Source organism: Dermochelys coriacea, chromosome 3 (assembly GCF_009764565.3).
Source record: "Dermochelys coriacea isolate rDerCor1 chromosome 3, rDerCor1.pri.v4, whole genome shotgun sequence".
Lineage (NCBI taxonomy): Eukaryota > Metazoa > Chordata > Testudines > Dermochelyidae > Dermochelys > Dermochelys coriacea.
In genome coordinates, this window is record NC_050070.1 from 135654225 (window position 1) to 135675302 (window position 21078).

Consider the following 21078-nt stretch of genomic DNA (forward strand, 5'->3'; position numbering starts at 1 on the left):
TACCACATGAGCTAGTAGTACTAGTTGACTAGCATCAGAGTGGAAGCCATGTTAGTCTGTATCAGCAAACAAAACAAAAACAAACCACCAGGAGTATTTGTGGCACCTTAGAGACTAACAAATTTATTTGGGCATAAGCTTTCATGGGCTAAAACCCACTTCATCGGATGCATGCAGTGGAAAATAGATACACACACAGAGAACATGAAAAAAAATGGGTGTTGCCATACCAACTGTAATGAGACCAATTAATTAAGGTGGGCTATTTTCAGCAGGAGAAAAAAAACACCTTTGTAGTGATAATCAGGATGGCCAATTTCAAACAGTTGACAACAGTAGGGGGGAAAAATTAGAATGGGGAAATAGTTACACTTTGTGTAATGACCCATCCACTCCCAGTCTTCATTCAAGCCTAATTTAATGGTGTCCAGTTTGCAAATTAATTCCAATTCAGCAGTTTCTCGTTGGAGTCTGTTTTTGAAGGTTTTTTGTTGGAGAATTGCACCTGCACTTCTACCAACGTGATGTATGCCATCATGTTCCAACAAGCCATGTACATTGGCCAAACCAGACAATCTCTATGCAAAAGAATAAATGGACACAAGACATCAAGAATTATAACATTCAAAAACCAGTCGGAGAACACTTCAACCTCCCTGGTCACTCAATTTCAGACCTAAAAGTCGCAATTCTCCACCTTAATTAATGGGTCTCGTTACAGTTGGTATGACAACACCCATTTTTTCATGTTCCCTGTGTATATCTATCTTCCTACTGTATTTTCCACTGCATGCATCTGATAAAGTGGGTTTTAGCCCATGAAAGCTTATGCCCAAACACATTTGTTAGTCTCTAAGGTGCCATAAATACTCCTCGTTTTTTTTTTAGTTGACTAGTAGTTGCTAGTCCTATTATGTGGACAAGACAGACAGACAGACAGACAATGTGCCAGTAGCTATGGCAGCATAATAGGGCAACCTGAAACTCACTTTGATCGAGATGGCAAAAAGGCTTGGACAGAAAATCTTAACAATGAATGATAATTCCCTTTCATGGAGACAACTTCCCAAAAATATAAAAATAAATATTTTTTCCCAACTTGCCTATCAAATACGAATGTGGTTTGGGTAAAAAGATACATAGGATAATAGAATACTGACTGTCTTTTAGTGCCATTTGGGAAGCTGTTGATAGAATGCTGGAACAATCAAGACTTTTTGGATGATCAAAAGCGGATTGAGTCAAGAACTACTCTCAGGTTTCAGAGTAGCAGCCATGTTAGTCTGTATTCGCAAAAAGCAAAGGAGTACTTGTGGCACCTTAGAGACTAGCAAATTTATTTGAGCATAAGCTTTCGTGAGTGAGCTGTAGCTCACTAAAGCTTATGCTCAAATAAATTTGTTAGTCTCTAAGGTGCCACAAGTACTCCTTTTCTTTTTAGATAACTAAGGGGCACCTATCCATAGTTCTAAGTACCCAACAATTGTTATATACACATTGTTAAATTGACAACTCTCATAATCACCTAACATTAGCCTTTTACACAGAGAATTACAATAGACAAATTTCTCTGCCATATTGCCACTCACAATCCTTCTCCCATGCCAAAAAAGGGGGGGAAAAGATGGGCTTTGCAGGTAAACAAACAGATTTTAGATCAAGTGAGGGAAAACGTTGTATGCATTTTCTTAACTTTAAAAAAAAATCCCACAAACAGTAAAATATGGGCCAGATTTTCAAACAAGTTAGGTATGTTGCATTCTTAAATTACACATGCAATTACCACAACCGCATGCAAATGACAATTGCCATTTCCATGTCAATTTGTCTGAACTGCACACACAGCTGCATAAACCGCCTGCCCAAATGTAACAGAATTGCACAAGCATTTGCAGACCTAGACACTGAAAATCTGTGTCTCAGTGGATTGATGTGCCTGAAGGAAAAATGGACCTGGATTTTTCCATTGCAGCAATATGTGGCTAATAATGACGACCACAAAAAGTTCGGTCAAGCACAAAGCTTGGGGTACGTGAACTTGGCAACCCTGCAGGCTGCAATAGCAACTTGACAAGAGACCCTTATTCACTAAAAACACATTTTATTGTTAAAACCATACACATACTATTGGCTTCTCCCATTATCTTCCTTAAGCAAGATCAGCACCAATTAAAACCTGCTATTCATCAGCTTTATGCTTGCCTTGCAAGTCACAGAGAGAAAGTAACTGCAGACCACATTTTGGGCAGGCCAGCCACAGTGAAGAAGGATGGTGTTCAAATGTAGTAAAGAAACAAATATACTTAAAAAAAAAAAAACGAACATGCCTTGGTCCTAGAAACATTGCCAGTCACCGGTTGGGACCACATATTGCTCTATTACACAGTGTATCCAGAAAAAAGAAAAAGGAGTACTTGTGGCACTCTTACAGAGACTAACAAATTTATATGAGCATAAGCTTTCGTGAGCTACAGCTCACTTCATTAGATGCATGCAGTGGAAAATACAGTTGGGAGATTTATATACACAGAGAACATGAAACAATGGGTGTTGCCATGCACACTGTAAAGAGAGTGATGCTATTACCAGCAGGAGAGAAACAAAAAAAAAAAAAAAAAAAAAAAAAAAAAACCTTTTGTAGTGATAATCAAGGTGGGCCATTTCCAGCAGTTGACAAGAACGTGTGAGGAACAGTGGGGGATGGGAGGGGTGGAATAAACATGGAGAAATAGTTTTACTTTTTGTAATGACACATCCACTCCCAGTCTCTATTCAAGCCTAAGTTAATGGTGTCCAGTTTGCAAATTAACTTAAATTCTGCAGTCTCTCATTGGAGTCTGTTTTTGAAGTGTTTTTTTTGTTGAAGAATTGTGACTTTTAGGTCTGTAATCGAGTGACCAGAGAGAGTGAAGTGAAGTGTTCTCCAACTGGTTTTTGAAGGTTATAATTCTTGATGTCTTATTTGTGTCTATTCATTCTTTTACGTAGAGACTGTCCAGTTTGGCCAATGTACATGGCAGAGGGGCATTGCTGGCACATGATGGCATACATCACATTGGTAGATGTACAAGTGAACGAGCTTCTGATAGTGTGGCTGATGTGATTAGGCCCTATGATGGTGTCCCCTGAATAGATATGGGGACAGAGTTGGCAACGGGCTTTGTTGCAAGGATCGGTTCCTGGGTTAGTGGTTTTATTGTGTGGTTGCTGGTGAGTATTTGCTTCAGGTTGGGGGGCTGTCTGTAAGCAAGGACTGGTCTGTCTCCCAAGATCTGTGAGAGTGATGGATCATCCTTCAGGATAGGTTGTAGATCCTTGATGATGTGCTGGAGAGGTTTTAGTTGGGGGCTGAAGGTGATGGCTAGTGGCGTTCTGTTGTTTTCTTTGTTGGGCCTGTCCTGGAGTAGGCGACTTCTGGGTACTCTTCTGGCTCTGTCAATCTGTTTTTTCACTTCAGCAGGTGGGTATTGTAGTTGTAAGAACGCTTGATAGAGATCTTGTAGGTGTTTGTCTCTGTCTGAGGGGTTGGAGCAAATGCGGTTGTATCGTAGAGCTTGGCTGTAGACAAATGGATTGTGTGGTGTGGTCGGAATGAAAGCTGGAGGCATGTAGGTAGGAATAGCGGTCAGTAGGTTTCCGGTATAGGGTGGTGTTTATGTGACCATCGCTTATTAGCACTGTAGTGTCCAGGAAGTGGATCTCTTGTATGGACTAGTCCAGGCTAAGGTTGATGGTGGGATGGAAATTGTTGAAATCATGGTGGAATTCCTCAAGGGCTTCTTTTCCATGGGTCCAGATGATGACGATGTCATCAACGTAGCGCAAGTAGAGTAGAGGTGTTAGGGGACGAGAGCTAAGGAAGTGTTGTTCTAAGTCAGCCATAAAAACGTTGGCATACAGTGGGGCCATGCGTGTACCCATCGCAGTGCTGCTGATTTGAAGGTATACATTGTCCCCAAATGTGAAATAGTTATGGGTGAGGACAAAGTCACAAAGTTCAGCCACCAGGTTAGCCATGACATTATTGGGGATACTGTTCCTGACGGCTTGTAGTCCATCTTTGTGTGGAATGTTGGTGTAGAGGGCTTCTACATCCATAGTGTCCAGTATGGTGTTTTCAGGATGATAACAGATGGATTGTAGTTTCCTCAGGAAGTCAGTGGTGTCTCAAAGATAGCTGGTAGCACAGAGCTTGAGGAGGGAGTCTACATAGCCAGACAATCCTGCTGTCAAGGTGCCAATGCCTGAGATGATGGGGTGTCCAGGATTCCCAGGTTTATAGATCTTGGGTAGCAGATAGAATACCCCAGGTCGGGGTTCTAAGGGTGTGTCTGTGCAGATTTGTTCTTGTACGTTTTCAGGGAGTTTCTTAAGCAGATGGTGTAATTTCTTTTGGTAACCCTCAGTGGGATCAGAGGGTAATGGCTTGTAGAAAGTGGTGCTGGAGAGCTGCCTAGCAGCCTCTTGTTCATATTCCGACCTATTCATGATGATGACAGCACCTCCTTTGTCAGCCTTTTTAATTATGATGTCAGAGTTGTTTCTGAGGCAGTGGCTGGCATTGTGTTCTGCACGGCTGAGGTTACGGGGCAAGTGAGGCTGCTTTTCCACAATTTCAGCCTGTGCACGTCGGCAGAAGCACTCTATGTAGAAGTCCACTCTGTTGTTTTGACGTTCAGAAAGAGTCCACCCAGAATCCTTCTTTTTGAAGTGTTGGTAGGAAGATCTCTGTGGGATAGTATTTTATTCAGAGGTGTGCTGGAAATATTCCTTGAGTCGGAGACATCGAAAATAGGATTCTAGGTCACCACAGAACTGTATCATGTTCGTGGGGGTGGAGGGGCAGAAGGAAAGGCCCCGAGATAGGACAGATTCTTCTGCTGGGCTAAGGGTATAGCTGGATAGATTAACAATATTGCTGAATGGGTTAAGGGAACCACTGTTGTGGCATGTAGTCGTTTAGATAGTTTAGTATCCTTTTTCTTTTGTAGAGAAGCAAAGTGTGTGTTGTAAATGGCTTGTCTAGTTTTTGTAAAGTCCAGCCACGAGGAAGTTTGTATGGAAGGCTGTTTTTTTATGAGAGTATCCAGTTTTGAGAGTTCATTCTTAATCCTTCCCTGTTTGCTCTATAGGATGTTGATCAAGTGGTTCCGCAGTTTCTTTGAGACAATCTGTCAGCATAGTCTTATGGTGTATAGATTGTAATGGATTTTTCACCTTCAGTCCTTTTGGTCAAATGTCCATCTGTTTGCATTTGGAAAGGAAGATGATGTCTGTCTGTATCTGTACGAGTTTTTTCATGAAGCTGATGGATTTCCACTCCATACGGATAAATTCAGTGTGTATCCAGAGTAACTCCATTGATTTACCCTGTTGAAGTCAGCGGAATTACACCATATTTATACTTGTATCACAGAGAGCAAAACTTGGCTTTGGGCGTGAAACAAGCACAAGATTGCTGAAACTCTACCAGCTGGACACTTCTTGATGACCTTACAGACCCAACTTTTCTCCTGAAGTAGTCAATCTAAGGTATTTCCAGAGCGCCTCTTGAAATGAGAGTTTAGGGCACATGCTGTTTCTTCTGTCTCTTTTTTAGAGCGTGACCCCTCTGTGACCTTCCTGTGTGCTTCCCTCTAGGTCTGCGTGTACAAGCAGCTCCTTCTGGGCAGCAATGAGAACCTCTTCCCCTGAGTGTTCTAGCTAAACAAGCCATGGGTATTTTGGCTGCTAAACCTAAATCTGCAGTGTATCTGGTTCCCTGCTGTGACACAACAGCTGTCACTGTAGTGCCGAAGTACTTTTTATAGCACCACATTAGAGGGAAAAATGAGGGCCCAGCAATGCAAGGATCAGACTGGTAATGGAGACAGAATGAGCTGGGGAAGGGCTAAAGAGAGGCTCTATTTCTGAGCTGAAAGCCTCTCTTCTCTTCCTAACTGGTAACTAAATATAAAAGTTTCATGTAACATCTCCACAGTAGAGAAGAAAAGTTCACTTTAGAGGCACTTTCATTTTTCTCCTCCTCTCTCATTCTGTCTGATGCTCAAGGGGAAAAAAAAAAAAACACTTAAAAGGGATCTTTCTGGTGCTGAATCCATGCTCCTCCCTTTCCACTCTCCCTCCGTTGTCTTCTCAAAGGCCCATGAGGAAAAGTGCTTTAAACTGCCTCTTTGGGGGCGGTTTCACGTGTGCTTTGCCTGTACTCAGGTCTTCCTCTCTCAGCCTCTCTGATGTTGGGGGGGGGGGGGAAGCACTACTGTTAGAGTGAGTTTTGCTGCTCAAATCCATGCTTCCCTTCTCACCTCCCTCGTTCAGATACTGGGAGTCTCACACAGGCACAAACGCATCCACAAAATCCCATTCAGAACAACATCATAATGCAGAGATCTCGTCCTGAATGACAACTTTATAGTTTTAGCAGCTCTGCTGGCTCCTGCCCTTGGCTAGGTTTTCATTTCCCTGTGGCTCGGGGAAGTGATTTGGGGCAAGATTTATTAGGCTTACAAAAAGATGCAATTAAGTCTAAACGGGCAAAGGGCCGGGATTCCCCCCAGGCTTGCTTTTCACTGATGGGCTAAGAAAGCAGGCAATGAGTTGGCAAGTCTGGCCTTTTGGTCAGAGTCTGAATTTTTGGCCAAAACTTTGCTCCAACTCCAGTTAAATTGATTTCCTAACGTTTTCAGAATATATTCTTGAAATTGACTGAACAGCCATAGAAATGCCTGTTGAATAGGCAATTCAAATATTATCCTTAAGGACCAAATAATTCCTGATGTAACTCCACTACAGCCAGCAAAGCAACACCTGGGCAAGGAGGCACAAACATCCAATAAAAGGTGGTGTTGGGATGGCGGGACGGGCAGAGAATGGAGTGCAAGAATGAATTAGTCCTGAACCAATATATATGTTGGGAAGGAAATATACTATTTATTTCCCTCCCTACTGAGTGGTTGCAGCTATGTATCAAGGAGAAATCTGACCAAATAGGACAGATAAACTCAAGCCAAAACCCCTTATCTGAACAACCTAAACTTTGGAAAAGATCATCTCTAGGTCTAAACTCTGTAGCTTTTACCCATGTTTAGTCAATAATAACCTAGAGTTCTGGGTGCATTTTAGCTATGTAGCTAAAAGACATGCTGCCTTTTATATTCTCGGTACTACCTCTTTAAATCTGCAAGGACTCTGAGGCTGCCTATAGATACTAGGAGTCATTTTGTGTTCAGTTCCACAAAGACTGATACCCAAGGCGCGTGCACACATGTGGACAAACACAAAGTATAACAGCCATGATTTCCAAAAGTGACTTGTGATTTTGGGTGCCCAATTTCAAACACCTTAAAAGGATCTGATTTTCAACAAGTGCTGCGTATGTGTCCTGTCAAAATCAGGCCCCATTAAGCTGTCTCAAGTTGGGTATACAAAACCGGAGGCACCCAAGATTACTGAACACTTTTGGGGAAAAATTATTTTTTTGCAATTTCAGATTTCACTTCCCCAGAAGGTGTCAGCCAAATTTTCTCCCCCCCCCCTTTATTTTTAATGCATTAGTTTAAAAAAAAAAAAGAGACGAAAGAAAAAAAATTCAAACTCAGACAAGAGAGGAAATGAAAAGGGAAACTTTTAGATTTCTCAGCTCTCCAGAAAGCCCCATGGTCTGTTTCAGAACTTTGTCATCATAACTGTTAGGTTTGTGGTTAACAACAGTGCAATCCCATGAGGCTTTGCATCATCTAAATCACTATATCAATAAGGAAGTACAATCACTTAACCACTAAGCCAGTTTCTTTTCTAAGCCTCATGCTGCCTTAGAAGGTTTTTAAACAAGATGCTTTCCTGTTTTTGAAACCTGTGCAGCCGTATGGCTTTCAGGTTCCTTATCACTTGAAGCAACACTGGCATGAATTTCAAAACTGCTTACTCTAGCACTCCCCTCCCCTCTCCACACAGATATCTATTTACTCACAGGGATCCTTATTTACAGTATCTTCTTGCCAACTTCTGACACAGAAGAAAAAAAATCTGGTTACACATTAAGCTTTATTGCTGAAAGCATTCATGCCAGACAGTGTTCAAACACAGTTTACTGACTGACCTGAAGTTAGGGTAAACCACACAAGAGAAAAATTTCAAAAGCAGTCTGCTTGTGTCTGCAGTACTGTTTCTTATTACTGCCATTTTAACCCCCACATCACCTTTATCTAAGCTAAGACCGTCAGTTTTTCATAGGAAATGCAGTTTCGTTTTCAGGAGAAAAAAAAAAATAAAAAGTACAACCAGTTCCTTGTAAGGTCATTAGAGAAAACTGCCAAGAAAAGAGGCTCTCTGGTAAAGATATACCGAAGGCACTAGTTAAACTGTCCAAAGTAAGAATCCTGACCTAAAATATGTACAGTGTGCAAGTCAGAACTCATTTTTCTACTAAAAAGCAAAAAAGAAAAATCATGATAAAATAATGTATTGTAGAATGGATCTGGTAAATCCACAAATTAGCTTCAATATGTCTGGTTTCAGAGTAGCAGCCATGTTAGTCTGTATTCGCAAAAAGAAAAGGAGTACTTGTGGCACCTTAGAGTCTGTTTTTCACAGCAACTTTGGAGAGATCTGCCAAACGTAACAGCTTTGTTTGATAGTCATCTCTTGGCTTAACTTCTGAGCTGGCCAGTAGCCTTTTCATATTGCACAATAAATGCCTGCAAAATTAATCATAAACTCGTTGGTTGGAACTTCCAGTGCTGCTCTCCTAAAGTGTATCTGCAGTCTACTCAGAAGTTCTGCCAGTGAGTCAAGTTTTGTTGTCTGCCCAAGCTGTGAGGACAAGTCATCACAAAAACAACTGGTGAACTTTACTCTTCAGCTCCTGCTTCTGTAGTCTGTTAGCTGAACCATTTACCTTTAGATACACTTCACAAAATCCACATGACAAAAATGAATATAGCAGATGCTTATACACTTTACAGCCTTCTTTGTCACAATTAACACTTAGCTCATGAAGAGTTTATGTGTTCTAAAAAGAGAATTGCTTTTAGATTAACATTTTGTTCCCCCCACTCCAGATGCACTTATTAGCACTGATGTATTGTAGGTGCAGTACTGTTCTTGTGCTGAGATTCCTAGTTACGTTGTTTTGTTAGAATGTATAAGTATCATCATCTGAAATCAGTGAATTTAATGTTTGTGAAAAGTGCTGGCTTGACAATCCTAGAGTCTGTGATCCAGTGCATTGGATACTAGATGGAGAGTGGATTGTGGGTTCTATTCCCACCTCTAGCACTGGTGTGATGTTGGGCAAGTTATTTTACAAATCCCTGCCTCAGTTTCCCCAGCTGTAAAATGATACTTCCCCACCTTCAGAAGGTCCTTTGATCTCTATGAAAGAAGTGCATTGAGTTTTATTAATTCTCCACAGCACAGAGCGCACCAGTATAAGATTCCCTTAAAATATGCCACTACTATGCCTCCATTCTGCCTTGGAGAGACTACATTTAGGAGCGAGAGTTAATTCAGTCTCCATGGCCTCAGCTTGACAACAGATAGGTAGCTGTGCTGTTGATGGGGTGGTTTTCTTGGTTTGCGTTTGTTTTGTTTCGGTTTGTTTGGGGTTTTGTTTTGTTGTTTTTTCCTGACATTGTTTTGTTTTTTTGTGATGAGAGGATCTTCCTACTAGGAACTGGACTGAGACTTCTAATTCATTGCATAGGCCACAAAATGGTCAAAGCCTCTAGCCACTACTGACCTTCGCTGAATTTGAACTGATAGCCAGCTCAATGTCACATGAGCAGTCACTGGGTTCCTTCTAGTCCCCTGGAGAAACAAATTGTTCAACCCAGTGATCTATTTTTTTTTTTTTTTTTTTTTTTTTAAGATTAGCAATGCCATAAAAAAACCAGACTAGTTGCAATGCTTCTATTCTACATTACTGTGGCTAAATTCTTCCCAGTCAGTGCTAGTTAACCATTTGATTATACTTAAATTTACCATCAGATGAATATCCTAATAAGATAACAAAGGAGCTCTGGAGGATATAAATATAGAGGGAGGTGATAGAAATTATTTTTATAAAGGCCTCAAAATATATTTAATAGCAAAACACAAAGGAATAGAATAAGTGATTAAAACCAGAGATACAAAGCAAACCACGTTTTATTACTATGTTTCTACTTATTATTTCTTTTTTAAGAAGGATAAAAATTTACTTGTGCAACCTCAGCCAGGAAACGAGTGGAACTTTGAACTCTGCCATCTGGATAGTGGAATTTGTATTTTTGTAGCCTCAGGTTACAGGTTAATCCTGCCAATTTTGATTATTTGTAAAGATAGCTGGGCCCTCACAGCCTTTTGTAGACTGTCGCTGGGAGGATTTCTGTAGAGCAAACTAAAGGCACAAAAATACTTGGGTCATTACTGCAAGGACGTGGGGGGGGGGGGGAAGTGGGGAAAAAAACAAGGCTGTGCCAGCTAATCTAAAATTATCCTTTTTATTAGAAGAGAAGATGTTGCAACATGTGCTGGACAATTTGCCTCATACTGCAAGTCAGCACAGACAGGAAGGCTGAGAGCAAACTGCTAATGGTGGAAATCAAGCTGGAGCATGCTCAGCAGATGAGGAGCAATGCCTGATGACAACACAATCCAGCTCCATCTGTTGATGTGTTCCTGCCGCCCCCCCCCCCCCATGTCCCCTTGGGCACTTTTCCATCTAGTCTTACAAGCAGCTGGATCAATTTACTCTAGCCTGCAGTGCACTGCACAGGCATGGATGGAATTATTACTCATGGAAATCCCCTCTGTTTCAGTCCTTTGAACAAGGAATCAGGTAGCTTTCAAGCTCCTGACAACTAATAGCCTTTTGGTTGAGGGAGAAGAGTGCAAACATGCTGGAAGTTATGGGTTTCCAAACAGCTTGCTTAGTTTCTAGCAAATTAGGGGAAGTGGGTGGTTGAGGTACACAGTAATATTATCCTATGCAGTGTGCTCTTTATTGACGTCAGCAAGACATTTCTCTCTCTCTCTGAGAGAGGCATATGGAGGTTAGCTTTGGGACAGGAGTATGTCTCATGAGCTTAGAGAACCTCCACATTTCCAATAATAAAGTCATTGTGCAGACTCTGCCATGCTGTGAATTAGTGATACCAAAAATATATGCAAGTCACTTAAGAGGAAGGGGAAAAAAAATCTGTTGGAAACAGAACAACATTTGGGACTAACTGTACATATTTCTTTTTATTTTGCATGATTAACTGCTCTGACTAAGAGATCAGCTCTTCCTGTGGCCAAGAACACATCCTCATCTCCGATTTTGCTTGAAATAGTGTACTTGACTAACCCTGCCCGAGGATTGTTGTGCCCATAACACAGCAGAGATTTCGTGGTGTCTGTGCCTATATTTTCCCAATCCCACAAAATCTATTCTTTTCCCTAAAGCCACCATAGTGCACGCTGGGTTCAGTATACAATAATTGCCAGCTTTACACTGAAAATAAACCAAGGAGAAGTTCAACCATAAAATTCATTGAAGTGGCTATAGCTGAATTTTCAAGGCTTACCCTCAGTGTGCAGTATTCAGAACTTCACATGTGCAATCATTTGTAAACTCAGGTAAGACAATGTAGTATTATGTACACAACACCATAGGTATGCATGGTACTTGGAAAATAGACAAGTCCCTTCCCCCAGGAAAATACAGTTCAAATAAAATATAACACTGAGATGACCATATTTTCAAAGTAAAACAGGAAACTTTTGTGATGATTTTTGCATTGCAAAATACTCAACCCTAAGACAAAAGTACACTTTTATTACAAAAAATGTGTCCAAATGTTGCCAGTGTCAGCTTCTGACTCAACAGTGACCCATGTGTATTTCTCAAAGTGGAGGATTTTCTTCTGTAACTTCGTGTTCTGAATAAGGTCTTCATGAAACACGGCACAAGATTTTTGAATATGCATGGTGACCAAACTAACAGCTTTGATTGATGTCTACACTTATTTGTTTTTTTCTCCTGACTCCAAATACTGTTCATCACACAGAACAGTCTTTCCACTAGCCTGTCCCTCGTAAACAGAGAAAATTCTGCTCAGCATAACAGTTACTGAGAAACAAATACATTTTGACTTATGCAACAATACTGTGGCTGTTCTGAAAATTCCAGGGGCATCAAGACATCCTCTGAAAAACCAGGACTGCCCTAGTAAAACTGGAACATATGGTCACTTTACGTAAACACAGCAAAGGAGGATAGAAAATAAAGAGTAGATAAGGTGTGACAAAGTTCCTGCTCTACCTTGGTGGGTCTTGCACTTATTGGTGGATTTGCTCACCTTGGAGCTTCACAGCAGCCCTCAGCTTGGCCATTTTTTCTGAATTCACAGTCCAGGTCAACTCCTCCTCTGTCTGACCAGGAGTTGGGAGGATTTGCAGGGAACCCAGGCCCGCCCTCTACTCTGGGTTTCAGCCCAGGGCCCTGTGGAATGCAGCTGTCTAGAGTGCCTCCTGGAACAGCTGTGCAACAGCTACAACTCCCTGGGCTACTTCCCCGTGGCCTCCTCCCAACACCTTCTTTATCCTCACCATAGGACCTTCCTCCCAGTGTCTGATAACGCTTGTACACCTCAGTCCTCCAACAGTCCACGATCTCACTCTCAGCTTGTCTTGCTCCCAGCTCCTCACACGCACACCACAAACTGAAGTGAGCTCCTTTTTAAAACCCAGGTGCCCTGATTAGCCTGCCTTAATTGATTCTAGGAGCTTCTTGATTGGCTGCAGGTGTTCTAATCAGCCTGTCTTAATTGTCTCCAGAAGGTTCCCGATTGTTCTGGAACCTTCCCTGTTACCTTACCCAGTGAAAAGGGATCTACTTAGCCTGGGGCTTATATATCTGCCTTCTATTACTCTCCTATAGCCATCTGGCCCGACCCTGTCACAAAGGGGATATGGAAGGACAAAAATAACGTGAAAATGACAGATCATGTAATATGCTTATTGTTAACTAAGCATCTCAGTAGCACTTTTCCAGTTTTTTAATTACATTGATCAATTGAAATTTGAGGAAAGTATCTTAATGAACACTGGGTGGAAGGGTGCGAAGAGGTCTTTCCAAAAACTTTAATATTAGAATTAAATTCAAAAGCCTAAATGGAATTAGGCAGAATTTTTGCAGAAAAATTGCAATGGTGCTAATGGCAGTCAGAGTGAGGCTCCCTTGAAAGTTTTGCTCTTCAAGGTCCCATTCAGCCTTTATCAGTAACATATGGGGGAAACTGAGGCACAGAGTGCAAGAATTGCCCATAATTACAATGCAATCATGTTGTAGTGCCAGTATTAGAACCCGCACCTCCAAACTTCCACTCATGAGCTTAAGCCACTTAACCATGCTCCCCTCTTCCTCAAGATCCCTGCTGCTTTAACCCCTAGACAAGACCTTTATCTTAGCCCAAGAAAATAACCCTGCAGATCTCAATGGACAGGAACCATTTATGAATATGCACTCAGCTAAGCAATACATGCATTTTATTAAATTTTAAATTTATAAAAATTATGATTTCTCCCCCGTTTTTAAGTTAATTTAGTTCTAAATGAACAATCTTAAATTCCAAGTACACCACAGCTTGTAATCTATATGCTTTCTTTTCCCACTTCATCAAAATGCCTAAAAGGAAAATTGGAGGGATCATCTCTTTGGCCTCATCTACAGTGCTTAAACAATCTTGATTAAGCACACTTTTTAAAATGGAGCTGTGGACAGACTGGGTTGTGACATGATTTCCCCAGCCAATATAGATGAGGAAAACCCATGTTACAACCCCCTTAGATAATCCCCTGTGGCCAGCCAGGTCTGTGTTACAACCAAGTTATAACATGATTTGATCCCAGGCACACTGCCCAGCAAAACTATGTTAAAATATAGTTTGACCACAACAAGGTTTAACCAACGCTGAAGCAGATAGGGCTTAAGGGTGGGAAAGTAGTCCCGTTTCCTTAGCATTAGCTCAGATTGCCAGCTATCTGGTTGGTGTGGGATGTAGATGTTGATCCACTAGAAACCAGACAAAACTACCAGCTCACTTCACATAGGTCCCTGAACAGTCCTCAGCTGATCATACGTGAGTCATGACTGATTTGGATGAGACTGGGCCAATAACTTCGGTGCTTAAGGTGGTCTCAGAAAGGTGGCGGGAAATCTATCAATCCCAGCCAAACTACATTTTCATGCACATCAAACAGACAATTTGCCATTATGTATATATTACATACCGTAATAATATTCAGATCATGAAACTATCCATACCTATTTACTGTTATTGTTTTTCAATGAGGGTGTTTACACCAGAACTTCAATTGAGGTGATAACTAGTTTTGATTTTTTTAAAATTTTAACGTACTGTCCTGTGCCGAAGTGACAATTGTCCAGCATAACCAACAAAGTCCCTCATAAGTAGGATTGTCTGATTTATTCCTCCATGTCACACAGTTCTTTTGATCTGCACATCTTACTTTTGCCAGCCATGACTGAACATACAACAATGGTTCAGAGCAATGGCTCAAAGCATGCTACAGGAGAGTTGTTAAACTTGAGCCACATGCAGGACACCAGCATGAACAGATGATCTTGAAAAAGTAGCAATATTGTTCCTAGCACTAAATCTGCGTTCACAATTGGTACCCATGGGATGCAGTGATTTCACACAAACTGAAAGGCTTTTCAGAGTAACAGGACATCATTTTGCTCCAAAATCTTATTAACTTCACTAGGCTTCCAAAACCTCGCGAGTATGCAGCTGAAACTTACAGCAGAGTTCCTTTATGTCCTTTTCTCCATACAAAATACTAGTTTCTCTGGTGGCCAAAATATGGATCGAGGACACTTACACTGGCTATGGGGTAAGCAGGACTTAACAGGAGTTGTGTTCTGTTGCAATGTGGGTGCATATGATTGAAAAATATTTGCATCCGATTAACAAGGCCCTGAGCAATCCAGTCCCCTTCAGAACGTACTTTGTGTACTTCTTACTGTTTGTAACTATTTACCATGACAAGCCAGCAAAATGACAAAAGCTGAGGGTTGTGCATATCAACCTATAATCATTGCATTCTTGTTCTTGTTACAAGTACGTCAATCGCTGTCAGTCTTTTCTCAGCTTTCAAAGAGATTTCCAATATGGTATTTCAGTGACCAAATAAAGGTCAGAGTTCCTGCTATGATAAATCAGAGCCCGTTAGATGGCAAATTCAGCTGACAGTCATCTGATGGGCGCAGCTGTGCACAAACTCTGAACAAGTTCCCCTCATCTCTCTTTCAGGTTAGGCATGAAGCTTGGACATCTGTTAGTTCCTGAATTACAGCACACATGCAATAACGGCCGTACCCTGCTCTGGTGTTTATTATTTTCCAAGTTTTGCATCAACTCCAAACATAACTGGACCACAACATCCTGTCACTGAATCTTTCAAATGCAGCTGCGTTTGCTGCTAAAACGAATCGTGATTTCATATGCAGTTGGCCTCCCCGTTAAAAGAAAACAAAAATGTGAGGTTTGAATTTCAATCCTGGCTAGAGGGGTCATTTTCCCTTATTGAATCATCTAGTTTAAATGCATCACATGATACTTGTGAATGGGGCTATACAAATAACAATGACATCTTATATGGTGGAGGATCCCAACTTGTTCTAAAAACTCAGATATATCTAGGATCATGTCAGCGGTTACTGAAATGCAGCAGTCACTTTGGGGGTGAAACAGCAACTATTTAGCTGCACTGGAGAACTTCACCACAGTTTATGGGACAAAGTGAAAGATAACTTTCCCAAATGAATATGCAAGATTAATTCAAAACCCAAGTAGGAATGTGGCCAGGCTATCCATTCTAATACTTCCCACACTCTTAGAAAAAATGCCTTTGGATCTTTAATGGCCACAGTGGTCAGGATGCATATGACGCAGAAGAGAACACCTCCAATAGCACAGGGACCCAACAGCCATACTGGGGTTTGGTTTCAATATTGACTCAGCAAGGGGAATGCTGCCTACTAAATACCCATTGCCACTTCCTGCAGCAACTCCTTGGAGGTGTCCCACTGAACACATACATAAAGAGCAATTCTGAATGTTTTTAATGTGTATTGTAATGTAAAGTGCAACCCTATTATGGTTCCCCTGTCCCTCTTCATTTGGCCCCTGCGAGATTATTTTGCACTTCTTTGTCAGAAGGCTACTGCACTGAATCATCCTGTGTAACAGCCATCTGACGAAGCAGGAAACTATAGTGTGCCAAACCTCGAATGAGCAGCATGGGGGGGCCAGGTTTTTTTCTGTGCAGACAGTACTATTCCACTCTTCAGACAGTCATCAGGCTAGGTTACACTCTTATGAACATCACTGCCGCAGGAACAGAACCATGTGTTCTGACCTTGCTATCGTCTGCCCGAGAATGAGGTTTTTAATCCTTCCTCCCACATTGTTACAGGCAGCAGTGAGCTGTACCACTTTGACCTTTTCAGAGAGTTTTGCATTTGACTGGCTGGACATTTCTGTTTTGCCCTCTTTACAGCCTCACCAATGAGAAAGAACTGGATTGACCAGCTAACCAAAATACAGTCCACTCTAAAGGTCAATCCAGCACAGTATGCTACTGTCTTTCACAGAACTACTAGACTTGAAAACTCCGTTATCGCCTTCCTGTGACCATGGTTGTAATTACCACTTAAAAACAGAACAAGAGTAACCCTACTAATATAACAATTTCAAGATTGTAATGCTGTGGACTCTAAGATGCCATTCCAAAAGGCACAGAGACTAGCTGACACAGATTCCTCTCCAAAGTAGTTTAGGAGGGATTCTCAACAGAAACTAACTTTTAAGGTCAATTGCCTTTCAAAGCTAATTATTCCTGCATGTGCTGGGCTGAATTCTCATGCTCATAATAAACCTTTGGGGCCCATTTAAAAAGAGAACCTGCAAAAATCATAGGGCTTTAGGTGTTTCGAAGGCAAGACAAATCCAAACATAAAACACACACACACACACACACACACCCCTTTTAGCTGACATGAACCAACCCTTTGCCCTAATAATCCAATGAAATAGTTGAGAAGTTTAGTATAGCAGATATATCAGTTGTGACAATCAGGGGCCTGACAGCCCTAGAGGAGCACAAGGGGTCTGAACACCTTAAAAATAAGCAATTGAATCAACTGGTTGTATACAATGTTGTATATAAAAATATGTCCAGTAAGGTCTTTTATGAACGCTTGTAACATTCTGAATTTGATGGTCATTATGAGATATGTACAGACTCTGGTTACAAATGTATGTATTTGTGTACCTATAAAACTGCTCATAATTTGTGCTGCAACGTTCAGCTTCACTTCACAACAGGTCAGCCAGGCAGGGAGGGGCTGCCTCCTCCCAGAGGAGGCTAGCTCCAAGCACCTAGCTTTGTACAACCCCAGAAAAGACAAGTAATGGGGGCCATTAACATTCATGGGGAAACATTGAAAAGAAATCCCATTGGAAAACTAAGGGCTGGTCTACACTAAAAACTTACATCTGCATAGCTACACCTCAGATGTAGCTACGCTGAGTAACTCACCAGCCTAGCTGCTGTCTCTCAGGAAGGCGGATTACCTACCGCAACAGGAGAACCCCCCCCATCCCCTCCCGATCCCCTTACTGTAGTGAGTGTCTACACTGAAGCAGCCCAGCTTCTGCACAGTGCAGCTGGGCTGCTGCAGCATTTTCAGTGTAGCCGTAGCCTAAAAAAGGAGGGAATTTTCCCCACCATGAATCACTAGAGTGGGGGGGGGGGAAGGGAACCCTGTTAAAAGGAAAGGGATTTGAAGTGAAGGTTATCTAGAAACTGAGGACCAGCATCAAGGCAGAGCGCTGTCCATGAAACACTAGATCCCCTCTTGGACAGAAGGCATGCTTGGAAACTGAGCAAAGGCATTAGGTAACTTGTTTTAGAAAAGGTAATTTAGCTAACAGAAATGTAAAGCCTGAGGTTGCATCTATATCGTTCTTTGCTTCTCCTTACCTTTCACTTTCAAATCTATGATTTTTCTGTTAAACTTTTTGTTTATCTTAGCCCCAAGCAAGTCTCTGCTGTGCAAACAGTGCGGAGTGTGTGTACCAAATGAACAAATAACTGGGGTCAGGTTTCACGCCTTTCGTGGTGACGAAGCAGAGGGGAAAGTCCAAGTGTCTGTTAGTTGAGCACTTTGAGGAGCCTCGGTACTGAAGAGGACTGTGGGGTCCACCTGCCAGGAGCTGGTAGAATCCAGGGTGAGACCTTTATGCTTTCAGGCTTCCTACTGGTGTCAGAGCTCTGAGCCATAGCAGCGCAGCATTAAGGCTCCCAAGTTATAGGGTAGGTAGAGACAGAACCCCAAAACATCATGTGTATAAAGCTTTGTATAGGTAGGTAGCCCAATCTTGAAGTCATCAGAAGCCTATAGCTAAAAACCCCACTCTTATTTTAAGTGTCTTCTCAGGTGATTTTTTTATTCTTCAGAAGATTTCTCCGTTCCTCTCCATAAAAGTGTAAGTATAGTAAGAAAAACGCTAAGGAACTGCCTCATCTGCAGGGTCATAGCATTCAAAAAGGAGAGACACCATAGTCCATCAGTGCAAATGGTTAGCAAACCAACATTAGTTTTCCCTTCTTGAGGGTTCCAGCACCCCCATATAAATGAACCAGAGACAAACACCCAGTCTGTTCCCTGCAACAGCTTCCAGAAAAACCCTTTCCTCTGCACTCCAGCAAGCTCTCTCAACTGGAGGCTCATACCCCAAGTGCCCTAGTAGACAGTGCCAGGGGGGAGAAGGTGTTTATAAGGGCATTGTTTCTCAGATTGGTCTGTCTACATATTTCCATGGCTCCCATCACCACAGTGCCTGTGAGAATCATAAATATTTAAAGATTTATCCTGCTACCTCCCTCTATTACTATCCCCATTTTACAGCAGGGAACAGAGGCAGACACACAGGAGTCTGTGGTATAGCCAAGAGACTGTAGTTTTGTTCCCAAGTTCCAGCCCTATCAACCAGATCCTCCTCCTACCCCAGTTCCCCAATTGTGCAGGGCCCATAGCACTATTACAGACAGAGCTTTCTTGCTGGTCCACCTTTACGGCAGACCTCCAGCTCGATTGGGTAGAGGTTCCCTGATACAGGAAGTACCAGGTACATAATGTATATGGGACACAGTCACACAGGGTACAGACTGTGTGGAGGGGAGGGGAGAGAAGTCACATGGTCCACATTTCCATCCTCTCTCCCTCAGTAACTACTGCAGAAAAGGTCTTGGCCAATGGGAGATGCCAAGAAACAGCTCCTCTAAGCAGCATGTTCTTCTGGAAACTGTATGACTTGCAGAAAAAGAGACCGAGCTAATAGTGCTTGAAGCAATGCTAACCATTGCCCCTTTCCCATCCAATGGGATGCAGAACAGCCATGGACAGGGCAGCATGTCGGGAAGGCAGTCTTGTTGCTATTGATGGGGTGGAGGCAAGAGACAAGTGCAGAGAGGCAGTCCCTAACTGCTGCTGGTTGGGTATGTGAGGGATGGGGCAGGTTTCCCACAGCTCTCCAGCCTCTCCAGGTTTTCCCATCCCCACCCCTGCCTACTCTACATCCCTGCCAGCCTTATGGACTGAGGGAGAAGGTGTGCCTAAACCATAGCTCTTACCACAGCGTCCTATGACTAATCCATTCCCTACCATCGATTTATACACAAGAGGAGAACAGAGAGCACATAGTGTACCTCAGGATAACTTCACCTGCCAGGGAAGCACAGCCACATGTGGGATGAGACTAACCAGGCACTGGTAAACAGAGGTGTAACTCCAGCTCAGCTTCCCCACCCTCTGCTCAGAAGAAGAGAATGAGGCACAGCCAGAGTGCAGACCAATCAGACTCACAGAGGAAAGCAGAAAACTCTAGATGAGTGGCTACCTGGGAGACTGACGAATAAGTGGCCTTAACGTAAGAAGGATCCCAGATCCAGTCACTATAGAGCTGAGAGGATGGCCATGGCTTCTGGTTTGATCTCTGGCAGCGTAAGACAGGCAGTGGCGGATTAACGCACAGATCTGCGGACATGCTCCCGCTACTACTGGCCTGGCCTCAGCAGCTGCCGCACTCCACCCTGGCTTATTCAGTGCCTGCGCCCTGGATTCTGCTGCCAGGCTGCCCCTGTCGGATCCCTTCTGCTCCTGGTGACAGGCTGCCCCCACTGCCACCTGGGTTTTGTGCCCGAGAGCAACCACATGCAGCCTCACTCCTCCTCTCACATCTGGCCTGGGGAAAAAAATCCTCTGCTCCCCCCCAAAAACTACACCCTTGCCACCGCCACTCCGCCCCTGCCCAACGCTACTATGCCCATGTTAAAAAGTGGGCAGGTATGGCCTCCCACTTTTAAAAGGGAGGGACCATGACCCCGCTTACCTCCCTGGTGCCCTTGGGCCCCCAGGGTGTGTGGGGGGGGGGCAAATATTCTTTGTGCCCAGGGCCCAAGTAAATCTTAATCCATCTTTGAAGACTGGTGTGTTTTATTTGTCATAATTAGCACATTCCAAGTACCCTGGGGAACAAGCAGCCAAAAAGCTGCTTTTTTCTGGTCCATTGGGTGGATCACTCTGCCCGTTTATGCGTGGCAGTCATTTAACAATGCACAGCAATGCTAGGAGAGCAAGTATAGAAAAGAACCTCACTGGATTGAAACAGCCAGGGAAGTGTTGGTCAGCAAGCCTGTAACGGCTTAATAAAATAGATATATATTTAATACTAACAAAGAAATGTAGCCAGCACCCTAATGCTAGCATCCTTACACTTTCTAAAAGATCCAGGGAATCTTAGAAAATCACAAGTGGTCAGGCCTTTGATTTTACGTAGACCTGATTTAAAGACAAAAACAAAAGCAAATGTTTGTCAAGAAAAGTTTGTTGAAATGTAGAAAAATCTCAAGTAGATCTGGGGTTTTATGTTTCATATGTAAGGTAGCACCACCTCCACCTGAAATCTTCTGGGACAGGGTTCAGTACTGACTCAGAGGGAAATGTGACATTTACTGAGTCAC